Genomic DNA, 18,252 nt, shown 5'->3' with positions numbered 1-18,252 from the left:
GAGAATGTTTAGCATCGCAGTCGTGCTTAGCCTCTTCCTGCCGACCGCCTCCCAGCCCTTTTGAGGGTTCTAAAAGCCGGGAGGCGGGCATTCGGGTCATGTGACAGCCAATCACAGCGGTCACAACAGTGACATGATCAGAAAGTTCCCAAGCGCTATTATGCATCGGGAGCTTTCTAGTACCCGCCGGCTGGGATCACAGGAGTTAATTCATATAATATAATCAATGTTTGCTTTTGGGTTTAATACTAATTTAAATCCTGCCAGAAATTTTAACTCCTCGCTGTTCTATTTAAAGCAACTTTTGGCTTCATCTGGCCTTCAATGGTCTCCCCAGTGGGGTGGTCAGGCTCTCCAGTGAAGGTAATTATGAGACGGGAAGCCTGGGGATGGGTCGGTCTGTTGACATTCACTCAGAATTGAAATCTCAGTTGTAGATTTGCTTGTCCTGGAAAAGCACCTGTACTTGTAGGAAACAAAAGCCGTGGAACAGGAAAGAGGTGGGCACTGTACTGTGTACTTTCAGTGTAGGGTTCCCCTAGCTATAGGGGCCTCCATGTGGTCTGGCTGTAGCACTTCCAGTGTAGGGTTCCTCTAACCATGGGGGCCTCCATGTGGTCTGGCTGTAGCCTCGGCTCTGTACTTCCAGTGTAGGGTTACTCTAGCCATGGAGGCCTCCATGTGGTCTGGCTGTAGCCTTGGCTCTGTACTTCCAGTGTAGGGTTACTCTAGCCATGGGGGCCTCCATGTGGTCTGGCTGTAGCCTTCACTTTGTACTTCCAGTGTAGGGTTCCTCTAGCCATGGAGGCCTCCATGTGGTCTGGCTGTAGCCTTGGCTCTGTACTTCCAGTGTAGGGTTCCTCTAGCCATGGAGGCCTCCATGTGGTCTGGCTGTAGCCTTGGCTCTGTACTTCCAGTGTAGGGTTCCTCTAGCCATGGAGGCCTCCATGTGGTCTGGCTGTAGGAAAATGTTGTGGCAGGTTGGGTAACATAGACTCGGCTGTCTTATTGGCTCCTCAGAACACCGGGGCAAGGCGCACCAACCTGACCTCTCTTATCCAAAACTGGGAGAGATTTAAGGGTCTTGTTGCTGAACTCTTTCTGAAGAGGCCGTACCGGGCCAGCACACAGAACCTGACTTCTTCCCTTGGTGAGCCACTGACCTGGAGCGACCGTGTGTACATCTGGTGTCTGGACATCTGATAAGCACACATATTTATTTATTTTTGGTCAGTGACTGGCTAAGTAGTGAAGGTGGGGTCAGGATGGTGGATGGTGGGGTCAGGATGGTGGATGGTGGGGTCAGGACGGTGGATGGTGGGGTCAGGACGGTGGATGGTGGGGTCAGGACGGTGGATGGTGGGGTCAGGACGGTGGACGGTGGATGGTGGATGGTGGGGTCAGGATGGTGGATGGTGGGGTCAGGACGGTGGATGGTGGGGTCAGGATGGTGGCCTAGGAAAAGGCATTATACAGGACAAAGCTACAATGGTTCCTTACAAGGCTGAACACACGGTTAGTCTTTATTACCATCTTTCCACCAGGATTTTGTTTTCTCCAACATTACATGTGCCTTTTAAAGCCAACCTGTCATTAATATAAAGAAATGTTTGATTATCGTCTAGCAAAACATCTAAAGGTGTCTTGTGGACCTTCGGGGTCTATTCCTACCTCGTGGGTTCAGTGCTTTTTTTCATTGAAATGCATTTCTATTCATTAAAATGTTTTCAATGGAAAATGCTTGGGGGGTGGGGGTGCCGGGTAGGCCCTTAATGGTCGTTTAAAATGTTCTTTGTGTCCCTAGGACCTACCAGAACCCAATGGCACATCACCTGCCTTCAAGGTGGTCAGACACTTTGGGGGAGATTCACTAAAACTGGAGAGTGCAAAATCTGGTGCGTCTCTGCATAGAAACCAATCGGCTTCCAGGTTTTTTTTTTTTCTCCCTTTCAGTCTTAGTGAAGCATTCACAGATGAGAGAGGCTGTTCCTGATGAGACCCCCCCACCCCGAGCCAATCTCCCCAGAGAAGACACTCATCTATGTGTGATGTCCCCGAGGAGTGCACTTCCCCATAACTGGCGCTGCTTCCAAGAGCTGGCCAATGGCAGCCAGTAGACTTTTGGTTGTGGCAGGGTCTGTCACCTAGGCCACCCGCTCCCTCCATCCATGGCTGTCACCTCTGCACCCCCCTCCCTCCATCCACGGCTGTCACCTCTGCACCCCCCTCCCTCCATCCACGGCTGTCGCCTCTGCACCCCCCCCCCCCCCTCCATCCACGGCTGTCGCTTCTGCACCCCCCCTCCCTCCATCCACGGCTGTCACCTCTGCACCCCCCCTCCACGGCTGTCGCCTCTGCACCCCCCTCCCTCCACGGCTGTCGCCTCTGCACCCCCCTCCCTCCACGGCTGTCGCCTCTGCACCCCCCTCCCTCCACGGCTGTCGCCTCTGCAACCCCCTCCCTCCATCCACGGCTGTCGCCTCTGCACCCCCCCCCCCCCCCCCCTCCATCCACGGCTGTCACCTCTGCACCCCCCCTCCCTCCATCCACGGCTGTCGCCTCTGCACCCCCCCCTCCCTCCATCCACGGCTGTCGCCTCTGCACCCCCCTCCCTCCATCCACGGCTGTCGCCTCTGCACCCCCCCTCCCTCCATCCACGGCTGTCGCCTCTGCACCCCCCTCCCTCCATCCACGGCTGTCGCCTCTGCACCCCCCTCCCTCCATCCACTTGTCACCTCTGCACCCCCCCTCCCTCCACTTCTGTCACCTCTGCACCCCCCCTCCCTCCATCCACGGCTGTCGCCTCTGCACCCCCCTCCCTCCATCCATGGCTGTCGCTTCTGCACCCCCCCTCCCTCCATCCACTTCTGTCACCTCTGCACCCCCCCTCCCTCCACTTCTGTCACCTCTGCACCCCCCCTCCCTCCATCCACGGCTGTCGCCTCTGCACCCCCCCTCCCTCCATCCACGGCTGTCGCCTCTGCACCCCCCCTCAAGGGGAGAAGATGATCTTTATCAGCCTCTCAACCGCGGCCATCTACTGAGCCTTTGTGTTCTGGAAAGGCCTCCAGGGGGAGAAGGTGAGGGGGATCTTTATCAGGTTCTTGGCCATGGCCATCTACTGAGCGTTTGAGTTCTGGAAGGGCCTTCAAGGGGAGAAGAAGGGGAGGATCTTTATCAGCCTCTTGGCCATCTACAGAGCCTTTGAGTTCTGGAAAGACCTCGTGGGGGGGATCATCAGCCTCTCGGCCATGGCCATCTACTGATCCTTTGAGTTGGCTTCCTTTGAAGGTGGGGGGGATCTACTGATCCTTTGAGCTCTGGAAAGGCCTCAAGGAGGAGAAGGTGAGGGGGGTCTTTATCAGCCTCTCGACCACGGGGGGGGGGGGATCTTTATCAGCCTCTCGACCATGGCCATCTACTGAGCATTTGAGTTCTGGAAAGGCCCCCAGGAGACTGGATGTATCAGATGCCCGCTGTGCTACAAAAATGACAAAACCTTAGGTTTAAATTTAATGACAGGTTCTCTTTAAATCAGACCGCACACAGGGACAAGCAGTACGAACGATAATTCCTTTTAGAATGTGATACAATTTCATGGGTTCTTTCTATACCTCTTGCTTGGGTTCTCTGACTGTGAATCATAAGAACAGAGACGAGCCCTGCACTGCCTCCTGGGGTGGACGACGCGGAAAAAAACATCACTTTGGATTACAAAAAGCTGCTGGAGGAATGAAAAAAAAGGTCAATGTCTTTATTTCTGGTGTGCGCATCCTGTACACCCAACGACAATGAGACTATTATTATTATATGTGTGCAGGGTTCAAAAGTCATAGACTCTCCTGCAATGTGAGAGATGAGCAGCCTCCGGCCCTCCTGTAGAGGTCAGACTGTGTTATACAACAGGGTATGAAGAAAATAAGCAGAGTCGGCACGCCGTTCCCATGGCCGATGCCGTGTCTGAACTCTGCAGTGTGTGAGTATGTGTGTAGTATGGTTTATTTATATATGTGTGTGTGTGTGCGCGTGCGTGCGCAGAGGTATTGCAACGGCATCAGTGTAACTGTACAAAATGTTATGTGGACAATAAATTATTTTAATATAGAGTGATAATGGCTTTAGTTTTACACAAAAACCTTTTTCCTGTTTAGCATTTTAACCACTTCCAGCCCAGGCCTATTCTGACACTCTTCCCCTACATGTAAAAATCATCATTTTTTTTGCTAGCCACTTGTCCACGGGAGGACGTCATATGACGTCCTCCACTTTGTGCGGTGATACCTGAATGATGGGTGCAGCTACAGGCATCGTTCAGATATCGCCGTCTTCAGCTGCTGATTCTGTGCACGATAAGAACGATCAAAGCGGCGGTTCCCTCCCGCTGCCATCCGGTGCTTCTCCGGGCTCTCCCGTGCCATCGGGGGCCCGGAGAGCGAATTGGTCAGCGCTGCCTGGAAAGCATAGAGAAGACTAGTGACCAGATGGTCACCGGTCATCTCTATGACCGTCGGAGGCCCAGGCACGACGTTATGATGTCACGCCCGGTACCCGGAAGTAAACAAAGCCGCAATCGTGGCTGTCGGCATGTGATCAGTGATTTTTTTTTTCACCGATTTCATGCTTGTAAGCCTGGAGGAGAGATGTGGGGTCTTATTGATCCCACATCTCTCCATAAGGCTGCATACACACCTGAGCGTTTTGTCGCCTGAAGCGCGACGCTCAAAAACGCTAGAGGGGAAAAAATACATTATTCCCTATGGAGATGGTTCACATCTCCACTACAAAGCGCTGAACGCCTGAAGCTCCAACAAGTTCCGGGACCCTTTTTTATCGGGGGGGTTTGGGCGTTTTTGAGCGTTTCCATTTCTCGTAGAAAGTAATGGAAACGCTCGATTCAAACGACTAGCGCGACAACGAGCGTTTGCTACGGGCGTTTTGTCGCTTTAATCAATAGAACATTTCACCCAGGCAGAAGATAAAAAAAAATCTACCAACATAGCAACAAGTGATGTAAAGATGATCATTTTTCCTATTGGCTAAAATAAAAAACGTCGAAGTACAAAAACGTCGGACGACGCTGTATGCAAATACACATGAAAATGCGCAACAAAACGCCGGAAAAAACGACCTACGCTCAGGTGTGAATGCAGCCTTAAGAGGACCTGTCACACTGATTCCTATTACAAGGGATGTGTACATTCCTTGTTATAGGAATAAAAGTGATAAAAAAAAAATTAAGTAAAATAAAAATAAAATTAACATTTTTTTTCTTTCAAAACGCCACTGTCCCCGTTATCTTGCGCTCAGAAGCGGCGAACACGCTTGCAAGTCCCGCCCACATATGTAAACACCGTTCAAACCCCACATGTGAGGTATCGTCGCGTGCGTTAGAGCGTGTGCAACAATTCTAGCACCAGACCTCCTCTGTAACTCGAAAATAATAACCTGTAAAAAATGTTAAAGCGTCACCTATGGAGATTTTTAAGTACCGAAGTTTGGCGCCATTCCATGAGTGTGCGCAATTTTAAAGCGTGACATGTTGGGTATCTATTTACTCGGCGTAACATCGTCTTTCACATTATACAAACAAATTGGGCTAACTTGACTGTTTTGTTATTTTTTTTAATTCATGAAACCGTTTTTTTCCCCCAAAAAAGGCGTTTAAAAAATTATTGCGCCAATACCGTGCGAGAAAAAAAGTTGCAATGAGCGCCATTTTATTCCCTAGGGTGTCTGCTAAAAAAAATATATATAATGTTTGGGGGTTCTGATTAATTTTCTAGCAAAAAAAATTGTGATTTTTGCATGAAGGAGAGAAGTGCTGAAATTGGCCTGATGGACAAGTGGCTAGAAACCCCAACATTTTTAGCAGAGACCCTAGGGAATAAAATGGTGGTTGTTGCAACTTTTTATGTCGCATGGTATTTGCACAGCAATTTTTGAAACGCATTGAATCCCCAACATTTTATATATATATATTTTTTTTTTAAGCAGAGACCCTAGGGCACAGGTGTCAAACACAAGGCCCGCAGGCTGAATCCCACACTCTAGGTCATGGGTCTTCAATCTACGGCCCTCCAGTTGTTCAGGAACTACAATTCCCATCATGCCTTGTCATGTCTGTGAATGTCAGGGTGTTACAATGCCTCATGGGATGTGTAGTTCCGCAACAGCTGGAGGGCCGTCGTTTGAGGATCCCTGCTCTAGGTCATTTCATGTGGCCCTCACACCCCCCACCTGGTCTCAGCAGTCAACAGCAGAGAGGACAGGACTCCTCCACCAGATCCTGTACTTCTCTGTCAAGTCCTCCTGGCAGCAGCACAAGACAAGGGGGTGCACTGATGTAAGGGATATTGGGGGGGATGCTTGATGGTGATGGGCTCTTGAAATCTGATGTAAGGGGGGGTGGGGTGCTGATACAACCAGCCCTTTGAGGGCAACCATAATGCTGATGTGGCCCACAAGCAAATTGAGTTTGACACCCCTGTCCTAGGGAATAGGCCTTGACTGAAAAAAGGTCGAGAAACGCTACCTTACCATCAGAGGATGTAATGACACAAATCAATGGAGGATTTTTCTAGCAACCGATATCCAAAGAGAAGATCCCCAAAATGTAAGTCCAGTGGAACCTTGGATTACGAGTATAATCCCTTTCAGGAGAATGCTTGTAATCCAAAGTACTTGCATATCAAAGCGAGTTTCCCCATAGAATGGAAACAAAAATAAGTTGTTCTGCATTGACTTCTATGGCATGCAATACCGCATATGGCCATACACTAGAGAGCCTCGGAAATACTCAGCTCGGTTTTTGGGGAGGACAGCTCTGCTGAACTCCCAAAAACCCTCAGAGTTTTTCCAAGTGTTTCCGAACGGCTCCAATCAGCTCCGGCGCCCCCCCCGCACCTCTGGCCAAATGCGGTACTGCACACTGCTGCACGTTTGGCGAGACAACGCTTGCAAACCGAGTCAGGATTTAAAAAAATAAATAAAATATTGCTCGTATTGCGAAACGCTCGTTGACCGCGTTACTTGCAATCCGAGATTTCACTGTATAAGATTGTGATTTGCCTGCCTTGTGCCCAAGTGCTTTCCCACTGGGGCGGTGCGCTTGCAGGACGGGAAAAAAAGTCCTGCATGCAGCATCTTTGGGGCGGTTTAGGAGTGGAGAATACAGCGCTCCCGAAACGCCCCTGCCATTGAAATCAATAGCTAGTGTTGCCAAAGCGCTCTGGCAGCGAGCGGCGCTTTGAACCCTTTTTTTGGCCGCTAGCGGGGGGTTAAAAGCGCAGCCAAAACTAGCAGAGCTTTACCGTCATCGCGGCCAGCGCCTCAATGTGAAAGTAGCCTAAAGCTCCGTTGGCTGTACTTCAATGGTGGATCCCAGGAGAGCAGTTCGATTTGCACTCCCGTGACCCGTTTTCAGCAGACATTGGGCTGAAGTCCCAGAGCTGGTCCAGGCTCGGGGCGTTACCTTCGACCACAGAGGCAGGATCCGCCCCCCATGCCTGGACCAGCACCTGGCTCAGCCTCTCAGCGAGCTACTGAGAGCCTGAGCTGGCCGCTCCTGCCCCCTCTACAGCCCAACACTCCAGAGAGCTGCTGACTGACAGTCACCAGCTCTCCACTAACGGAGCTGTGAGAACTGAGTAATCAGTGGCATTTGATCGCTCGGTTCTCAGTGCAGAGGTGCCGAGGGACAGATGCAGCATCCACCTAGGTAAGTATGAATCTAAAAAAAACTGGACCACATCTGCAGTAAATGTGAAATAATACTACAAAGCTAAGCAGCAGCCACCTCCATGAAGGTGAACTGATATTTCTGATGCCAGCTGCATGTCTTGGAATATTTTACCTGTGAATCTTTGTACAGTAGAACCTCGGATTATGAGTATAATCCGTTCCAGGAGAATGCTTGTAATCCAAAGCACTCGCATATCAAAGCGAGTTTCCCCATAGAAGTCAATGGAAACCTTGATGATTCGTTCCACATTGACTTCTATGGTATGCAATACCACATGTGGCCAGAGGTGGGGGGCGCCAGAGAGCCTCGGAAATACTCAAGGACAGCTGATCTTGGAAACCCTTGAGTATTTCCAAACCGTTCCGAGCGCCCCCTCACCTCTGGCCAAATGCGGTACTGCACACCCCATTAGCTTGAATTCTGCTCGTTTTGCGATACAACACTCGCAAACCAAGTCAAATATATATATATTTTGAGGAAATTAATTAATTTAATCAATTTTGGAATAAGGTTGTAACATACCAAAATGTGGAAAAAAAAATAGATTTGTTTCTACTTACTATAAAATCATTTTCTCTGAGTTCATTGACGGACACAGTACCTCATTCTTGACCTTAGGGTTATATCGCCACATTTAGGAGTAGGACTAGGCAGAAACAAACAAAAAAAAAACAAGCACAGCACTGCCCAGGGGCGGTCCTTACTGGTAGTAACCACCCCACCACTCTGCTCCCGGCAGCTCAGTTCAGTACAAACAAAAACAGGAGGGGTGGGTGCTGTGTCCGGCAATGAACTCAGAAAAAGGGATTTTACAGGGGGGAGTAGAAAAAAAAAATCCAGTTTTCTCTCTTGTTCATTGGCGGGCACAGCACCTCATTCTTGACCTTAGGGTTATATCGCCACCTTTAGGAGTAGGACTAGGCAGAAACAAAAAATAAAACAAGCACAGCACTTCCCAGGGGCGGTCCTTACTGGTAGTAACCACCCCCCACTCTGCTCCTGGCAGCTCAGTTCATTACAAAGCAGTACAAACAAAAACAGGAGGGGTGGGTGCTGTGTCCGTCAATGAACTCAGAAAAAGGGATTTTACAGGGGGGAGTAGAAAAAAAAATCCAGTTTTCTCTTTCGTTCATTGGCGGACACAGCACCTCATTCTTGACCTTAGGGACGTCCCAAAGCAGTGCCACAACGAGGGGTAGGAACACAGGAAAAAATAATAATCAAAAATAAAACCAAAACAAGCCACAGGTCCCAGCAGGGAGCCAGGTCTTTCTCCTAGACTAGGCAGAAAAAACTGAGCTGCGGGGAGCAGAGTGGGGGGGGGGGGGGGGGGGTTCTACCAGTAAAGACTTCCCCTGGGCAGTGCTGTGCTTGTTTTTTGGTTTCTGCTAGTCCTACTCCTAAAGCTCCATTCACATCTAGGCGGACGAAATCGCGGCGTTTTGTCGCCGCAAATCGCGGTACAAATAGCAGCGTTTTGTACCGCGATTTGCGGCGACAAAACGCCGGTATTGTCCGCCTAGATGTGCCCCAGATTGACCCCCTCTATGGAGATGCTTCCCATCTCCTAGCCGAACGCCGAAAGACGCCTGAAAAAAAGGTCCGGGACCTTTTTTCAGGCGGCAGGCGTGGAGATGTGAACCATCTCCATAGAGGGAAATGTGTTTCCAGCCCTCTGGCGGCAGCGGCGTAGCGCTACAGGCGTAAAAACGCCTAGATGTGAATGGGGGCTAAAGGTGGCGATATAACCCTAAGGTCAAGGGTGCTGTGTCCATCAATGAACAAAAGCGAAAGTGAAGCGCTGGGAATGCACTATATCAGGACTTAAAGTTCTACTATACTAGAGGCCAAGGTAAACAATTAAAACGAGGGTGAAATTGTCACAAAAACCGATAGGCCGCCGGCAAAATGTGGCATTTACTAAAGATCTACAGGTCAATGATAAAACTCTTTTTTTTTTATTAAAACCTCAATTCAGTGTTAGCAACAGTACAGGTCCTCTTTAATGTATTGCCGAGTGTGGATGACCCGTAAGGTTCAGCACTGCTTAGTATAGACAGGAGACGATCCGGCCAGGAACAAGGAACACACACCCAGAAAAAAAAAGAGCTATGTGTTTATATATAGGCATATTGGTACATAGAATGCTTACATATGTTAAATGTGATTTAGCACGAAAATACAGTCTTTATACAACCCAAGTACAGAGATTTTTTTTCAAAAAGGAGAAAAAATAAAAAAAAATAAAAAAAAGAAATGCTTCTCAGCTGGAATACAAATATACAGTACAAATTGATTTATTTAAAACTGTTACAAAAAAGCACAACAAAATATAGATTAATGCTCTGTTAAAGATCAGGTAGCATAATAGGATAAGAAGCACCTGCCTAAAATCTAAGGCTTCGAAGGATGCATAATAGGTTATTGGTTAATTATATGGAACGTAGGATCTGGGGACTGATTAAAATAATCATAAAAATGTGGGCTGAGCTTTAAAAATAAAAAGGGGCTGAACAAAGGCTCCGTCTGAAGCTGTACCTTCATTGAACACGGTGTGTGAATGCAGTAAAAGCGCTTGCCCTCGTGTTCCTCTTTCTATCCTAATAAAGCTTCTTGATTAAAAAAAAAATAGCAAACACTGGCTGGGACCATCTACACCACTCTTCCACCAATGCTATAGCATAGAGCCACTCGCGCCCACCAATGCTATAGCGTGGAGCCACTCGCGCCCACCAATGCTATAGCGTGGAGCCACTCGCACCCGCCAATGCTATAGCGTGGAGCCACTCGCGCCCGCCAATGCTATAGCGTGGAGCCACTCGCGCCCGCCAATGCTATAGCATGAAGCCACTCGCGCCCACCAGTGCTATAGCATGGAGCCACTCCCGCCCACCAATGCTATAGCATGGAGCCACTCCCGCCCACCAATGCTATAGCATGGAGCCACTCCCGCCCACCAATGCAATAGCATGGAGCCACTCGCGCCCACCAATGCAATAGCATGGAGCCACTCGCGCCCACCAATGCAATAGCATGGAGCCACTCGCGCCCACCAATGATAATAGCATGGAGCCACTCGCGCCCACCAATGCTATAGCATGGAGCCACTCGCGCCCACCAATGCTATAGCATGGAGCCACTCGCGCCCACCAATGCTATAGCATGGAGCCACTCGCGCCCACCAATGCTATAGCAAGGAGCCACTCAACCCCCCCCCCATGCTATACCACGGAGCCACTTAACTCCCCCATGCTATAACATGGCACCACTTAACCCCCATGCTATAAAATGGTGCCACTCACCCCCATCCTACAACATTGCTTAAAATCTGTTTCCTATCTTTAGAGTTCATGATAAAACCAACACTGGTCATTATTCTATCCAGTGACTTGTCCACCCTTCTTAAAACTTCCCATTGAGCATACTAACACATGTCCACCTTCATCTGCAGTGTGAAAATAGTCCTCATGACAACTGCCCTCTATGGCATATGCAGGTGCTTTTACTTCTTTTGGAAGGTCTGTTTTGCCTTGCTCTTCAACTGAATCACATGCTGGCTTCTTTAGCTCTAAAGAACTCCAGTAGAAAAAAAAAACACCTACTGGAATTCTCAACTCTACATAACAGCCATGGCCTTCAAAGCCCAACCATTGAGTTGAGGTCCCTCAACAAATTCTCCCTAATGCCAAATGATTAGGTGATCCCATCCTTTTGCCCCCATGAAAGGAGCCCCCTCCCCCCCCGGCGCCCGCAACATTGGATTTGATTGACAGCAGCGGGAGCCAATGGCTGCGCTGTTATCAATCTATCCAATCAGGACACGAGACACCAGCTAGTGTGCTCGTCCCTCGGGAGAAGAAAACCGGGTCCAGATAAGTAAAACCCTCTTATTGGGATCCCAATTTCGAAGCCTCAGCAAGATCCCCGACTCCAGTAAACACAAGTACAACCAGTTTCACTAAAGGTGAAACTTTATCAAGGAACTGACAATCTAAACAGGACATGTGCCAAAAGGAATATCTTCTTGGCCATACCTAGGAGTGTCCAGTGTTTAAGGTGCAGTCAATGGTTACCAAACCACCCAAAAAAAAATGACCACCTGCACTTGCCCTAGAGAAATATTTGCTCTTTGCTAGTTTATCACAGTGCTGTGATCAGATGAAAATAGGAAGCCGGCAACTCGGGGGGTTCAGAAAATACAAAGGCTTACGCGTTTCAGCCTATAGCCTAATGCTGCGTACACCGTATCGGAAATTCCGACAAGAAAAATCGGATGTGAGCTTTTAGTCGGAAATTCCGACCGTGTGTAGGCTCCGGACTTTTTCTGTCGGAATTTCCGCCCAAAAAAAATTGAGAGCTAGTTCTCAAAATTTCCGACAAGAAAAGCTCTTGGAGGAAATTCCAATCGTCTGTATGCAATTCCAACGCACCAAAAAAACACATGCTCGGAATCAAGTCGACGCATGCTCAGAAGCATTGAACCTAATTTTTCTCGGCTCGTCGTAGTGTTGTACGTCACCGCGTTCTTGATGGTCGGAATTTGGTGTGACCGTGTGCATGCAAGACAAGTTTGAGCCAAGATTCCGTTAGAAAAAAAAAAAAACACCACGGTTTTCTTGTTGGATTTTACGATCGTGTGCCATCATGGCAATGACTAAAGCGGACTACTCATTATACAATTTTCCTTTACATTTACCAAAACCATATAATAGGAGGTCAAACCCAAACACTTTCAAACTGTATGCAATCAGGCAGGCCCTTGCACTACATAGTTGAAGGTAAATCTAAGGCTACATTCAGACGAGGCGGACTGCTACGGAGTCCGCCAGCTCAACGGGAAATCTTTCCGCTGAGCTGGCGGATGACAGGTCCCTCTCTGCTTACTGAGCGGGGAGGGGCTTGTCCAGCGCCGCTGTCTCCTATGGAGAGATCTGGTGAAAACGGACAGCATGTCCGTTTTTATCAGATCTCACCCGATCCGATATGGAAGGATGGCGACGTATCGACATACGGCTGATTTTTGCGGATCGGATGTCAGCGGACATGACGCCACTGACATCCGACGATCCATAGGCTTGCGTGGAGTCAGTACCGGTCCGCCGACAGAACTGACAGGCGGACCTGAACGGTTCGACTGTGTGAAAGGGGCCTTAAAGCGGGGGTTCACCCTATAAACAAAAAAAATATATATATTTTTTCTTCTAGCATAAAATTAGGCATAGTAGCGCGAGCTACAGTATGCCTGTCTTGATTTTTTTTTAGCGCGGTACTCACAGTGCAATCCTACATTGAAGATACCGACTCCCCGCGGGGAATGGGTGTTCCTATCCAGACGGAAGGTGATTGACGGCCGGCTCTGGCACGTCACGCTTCTCCGGAAATAGCCGAAATAGGCTTGGCTCTTCACGGCGCCTGCGCATAGTCTGTGCGCAGGCGCCGTATAGCGCCGTGAAGAGCCGAGACCTACTCCGGCTGTCTTCGGGGAGCGTGACGTGCCAGAGCCGGCCGTCAATCATCCTCCGTCTGGATAGGAACGCCCATTCCCCGCGGGGAGTCGGAATCTTCTATACAGGATTGCACTATGAGTACCGCGCTAAAAAAATCAAGACAGGCATACTGTAGCTCGCGCTACTATGCCTTAATTTATGCTAAAATGTTGCTATGGAGGGTGAACCACCGCTTTAAGGTAATTAAAAAAAAATGTAATTGTATGTGTAGCCAGCTTTAGGACGAAACATGTCATGTGTAGCCAGCTTTAGGCTATAGGACGAAACGCGTAATGTGTAGCCAGCTTTAGGCTATAGGACGAAACACTTAAGCCTTTGTATTTTCTGCACTCCACCTGCAATAATATCTTCATATTAAGAAGGACCAGTCCCTGGCTTTCTATCTCCCCTTCCCATGTTGTATTTGGGTGTAAGGAAGACACAGCAAGCCAGTGCACTGACTGCTCGCCGCCTCGGGAAAATCATCCGGGCATTGTCTTTCTGTTCACATGTGATCAGATGAAGGTAGAAGCATCATAACACTAGCGAGTAAGAGTCCTTATAGAAATTAGGGTAAGGGATGGGGGGGGTAATAAGAGAATTAATGTAGTGTCCAGTGATTTCCAGAATGGGTACAGGTGCCTTCTAAAGCAGGTTTGGCAGTGTGGAAATTCAATAAAAAAAAAAAAAAAAAAACAGCATACTACCAAACACCAAGTGTATTCCAGAGCTGAGATCAATATATATATTATATAACATAACATGTCTCTGCAGGTAAAGCTTTCAGTCAGAATCAAACAAGGTGCAGGGAGAGCCAGGGTCCAATGCTACAACAGGACATGTACCTTTTTATTGCACTCTGGGTGTGTTTTGGGGTAGATTAGGAACCCTGCTGTGCCAAGACTATGGCGCTGGCTCGGGAATGTCAGCTACTCAGCAAACATCATCTCTCAGAAGTCCTGGGTGTGTTATGGATCTTCACCGGCACTGCAACACTGCTCGGTGCTAAAGAAAGGAGTCGGAAAAGCTGCCTATCAAACTAAAAGAAGAATGATCAAATCAACGTCGCGAAAGAACATGCAGTTCCAGTGGAAGCCTAGAAGAAAACCCAGGAAGACGCATACCAAAAATAGCCAGTGTTCTTTTCTCTGCAAAATATTATCTCACTCTGCAATATTTTAAAACCCCCTTTTTTTGCTCCCCCTCCCCCGATCCTTGCACAAAACTTGTAACGGGAGCCTATCACAACTGCCATTACATACAATGCCTTGGTTCTTATCCAGCGCTAGAGGCTTTCATTGGCCAACTCCCAGAACCAATGCCGGCCCTGAAGTAGAAAACCAGGATGCCATCACACAAGGCGACAAAACCAGCCTTTTAAACAAATATGGCCTCCAGGAAGTGGCCAATGGAATCATCTCAACTCAGATTGGGAGCCTCAACATGGCCTTGGTTTTCATCCAGCACTAGATGCTTTCATTGGCCAACTATACTGGCCCTGGGAACCAGAAAAAAAACAAGATGACATCACACATGGCAAAAAAAAGCCTCTTAAACATGTATGGCATCCAGGAATTGGCCAATGGAATCATCCCGACACTTGGTTCTCATCCAGTGCTAGAGGCTTTCATTGGCCAACTTCCAGAACCAATGCTGGCCCTGGGGTAGAAAACCAGGATGCCATCACACATGGTGACAAACCAGCCTTTTAATCAATCATGGCTTCCAGAATCGGCCAATGGAATCATACCAGCCCTGACCGGGAGCCTCAACATGGCCTTGGTTCTCATTCAGAGCTAGAGGCTTTCATTGCCAAACTTCCAGAAACAATGCTGGCCCTGGGGTAGAAAACCAGGATGCCATCACACATGGTGACAAACCAGCAAAAAAAAAAGCCTTTAAAACATGTATGGCATCCAGGAATTGGCCAATGGAATCATACCGACACGGATTGTGAGCATCAACATGGCCTTGGTTCTCATTCAGAGCTAAAGGCTTTCATTGGCAAACTTCCAGAACCAATGCTGGCCCTGGGGTAGAAAACCAGGATGCCATCATACATGGTGACAAACCAGCAAAAAAAAAGCCTTTTAAACATGTATGGCATCCAGGAATTGGCCAATGGAATCATCCCGGCACGGATTGGGAGCCTCAACATCGCCTTGGTTCTCATTCAGAGCTAGAGGCTTTCATTGGCCAACTTCCAGAACCAATGCTGGCCCTGGGGTAGAAAACGAAGATGCCATCACACATGGTGACAAACCAGCCTTTTAATCAATCATGGCTTCCAGAATCGGCCAATGGAATCATACTAGCCCTGACTGGGAGCCTCAACATGGCCTTGGTTCTCATTCTGAGCTAGAGGCTTTCATTGGCCAACCTCCAGAATCAAAAACCAGGCAGGCATCACATTGGCAAACTTCCATAACCAATGCTGGCCCTAGGGTAGAAAACCAGGATGCCATTACACATGGTGACAAACCAGCCTTTTAATCAATCATGGCTTCCAGAATCTGCCAATTGAATCATACTAGCCCTGACTGGGAGCCTCAACATGGCCTTGGCCAATGAAAGCATCTAGCTCTGAATGAGAACCAAGGCCATGTTGAGGCCAGCATTGGTTCTGGAAGTTGGCCAATGAAAGCCTCTAGCTCTGAATGAGAACCAACTTCCAGAACCAATGCTGGCCCTGGTGTAGAAAAACCAGGATGCCATCACACATGGCGACAAACCAGCCGTTTAAACAACCATGGCTTCCAGAATCGGCCAATGGGATCATACCAGCCCTGATTGGGAGCCTCAACATGGCCTTGGTTCTCATTCAGAGCTAGAGGATTTCATTGGCCAACCTCCAGAATCAAACACCAGGCAGGCATCACACGCAGTGACAAACCAGCCTACAAGTACATCTTCCAGGAAATCGGCCAATGGAATCCTCCCGGCACTGATTGGGAACCTCACTAACAGCAGTTGTGGTAAGTTCTTTCTTGTTTAATGCATGGAGAACAACAATTTATGAAGAGTACAATATGTTTCACATGGTTACAAAGAAAATAAAAGCCTTTGAAGTTTTCCTTCTAAATAACAGGCAGTAACTGTCTAGTCGAGGTAATTAAAGGGTCAGTTCAAGTAAAATGTATACTTCAGTTGCTGGTGAGAGATACATTCCCCAACGTCTCCTTCGATCGCTAGGGGACTCCAGAAGCGAAATCCCTCCAGTGAGTATTCATCTCCTTCCCATTCTGGAGTGGCGCTGCTCCCGAGAAGTCCCATTGCTCCCTATAAAATACACCATATGGCCAAATGTATGTGGAGTTCACATGTTTCTAGTGAAGAGTACTGTAATGCCGCGTACACACGGTCGGATTTTCCGACAAGAAAAGTCTGATGTGAGCTTTTGGTCGGAAATTCCGACCGTGTGTAGGCGCCATCGGACTTTTGCTGTCGGAATTTCCGCCAACAAAAGATTGAGGGCAGGTTTTCTATTTTTCAGACGGAAAAAAAGTCAGATCGGAAAATCCAATTGTCTGTAGCAATTCCAAAGCATGCTCGGAAACAATTCGACGCATGTGCGGAAGCATTGAACTTAATTTTCTCGGCTCGTTGTAGTGTTGTACATCACTGCGTTCTTGACGGTCAAAAGTTCAGAGAACTTGTGTGTATGCAAGCCAAGCTTGAGCAGAATTCTGACGGAAAAAACATCCAAGGTTTTTCCGACCGAAAATCCAATCGTGTGTACGCGCCATTAATGGTACAGCATACAAAGACATTTTAAACCAGGGTTCAATGGAACTCTAGAGTTCCTCCAGAGGTTGCTAGGGGTTCCTTGAGCAATGAGGAATTTCTTCCTCTCTGATAAGTTCCCACTGACACCATTGATCTTTTTAGGAGGATAATTCTTCCCAATGACCACAAGCGTAAGGAGCATTCTTCCCACTGACCATCACACTAATGTATCATACATTGTATAGGGGTTCCCTGAGACTGGAAAGTTATTTCTATGGTTCCTCTGTGTTGAAGAGGCTGAGAAAGACTGTTTTAGACACTTGTGTGCTTCCAACCTTGGTGAAAGACGTCTTCTGCTCCAGCATGACTACGCAACAAAAAGGCAACGCCTATTCAGATTCCCAGCTGCGAGGGTCTTCCATGCACCCAAGCAAAAGCTAGAGCAGAAATGGACAGCCGGCAACTCAAAGGGGTAGATTCACAAAGGCTGTCCTAACTTTGCGGCGGCGTAGCGTATTTACACTACGCTGCCGTAAGTTAGCGAGGCAAGTACATGATTCTCAAAGTACTTGCCTGCTAAGTTACGGCGGCGTAGCATAAATCAGGCGGGCGTAAGGGCGGCTAATTCAAATTTGGCTGAGGGGGCGTGTTTTATGTTAATGGGGCTTGACCTGACGTGATTGACTTTTTTTTTAAATGGCGCATGCGCCGTCCGCCTACATATCCCAGTGTGCATTGCAGCAAAGTACGCCGCATGGGCCTATTGGTTTCGACGTGGACGTAAATCCCTATTCACGGATGACTTACGCAAACGACGTAAAAATTTCGAATTTCGAAGCAGCAACGGCGGCCATACTTTAACATTACTATTCCAACTATTTGATAGAATATCTTTAGGCCTGATAATGCGTTACGTAAACGGCGTATCTGTACTGCGTCGGCCGGGCGTACGTTTGTGAATAGGCATATCTAGTGATTTACATATTCTACGCCGACCGCAATCCGAAGCGCCACCTAGTGGCCAGCCTAAATATGCACCCTAAGATAGGACGGCGCAAGCCGTCCTATCTTAGATAGGTTTAAGTGTATCTCTGTTTGAGAATACACTTAAACTTAGGTCGGCGCAGATTCCGAAATCTAGCCAATAGCATCAACATGAGAAAGTCTATTCTTTACAGTAGGGGTGCCCAACCAGTGGCCCGCCGAGCCCTCTGATGCGGCCCGCGACCTCCTGCTCTGGGATGGAATAGAATACGGTTATTAATGGTAAATGTATTACTAAAATCAATGTATATATGG

This window comes from Rana temporaria, chromosome 11, assembly GCF_905171775.1.
Source record: "Rana temporaria chromosome 11, aRanTem1.1, whole genome shotgun sequence".
Taxonomy (NCBI): Eukaryota; Metazoa; Chordata; class Amphibia; order Anura; family Ranidae; genus Rana; species Rana temporaria.
This window is presented reverse-complemented; position numbering follows the sequence as displayed.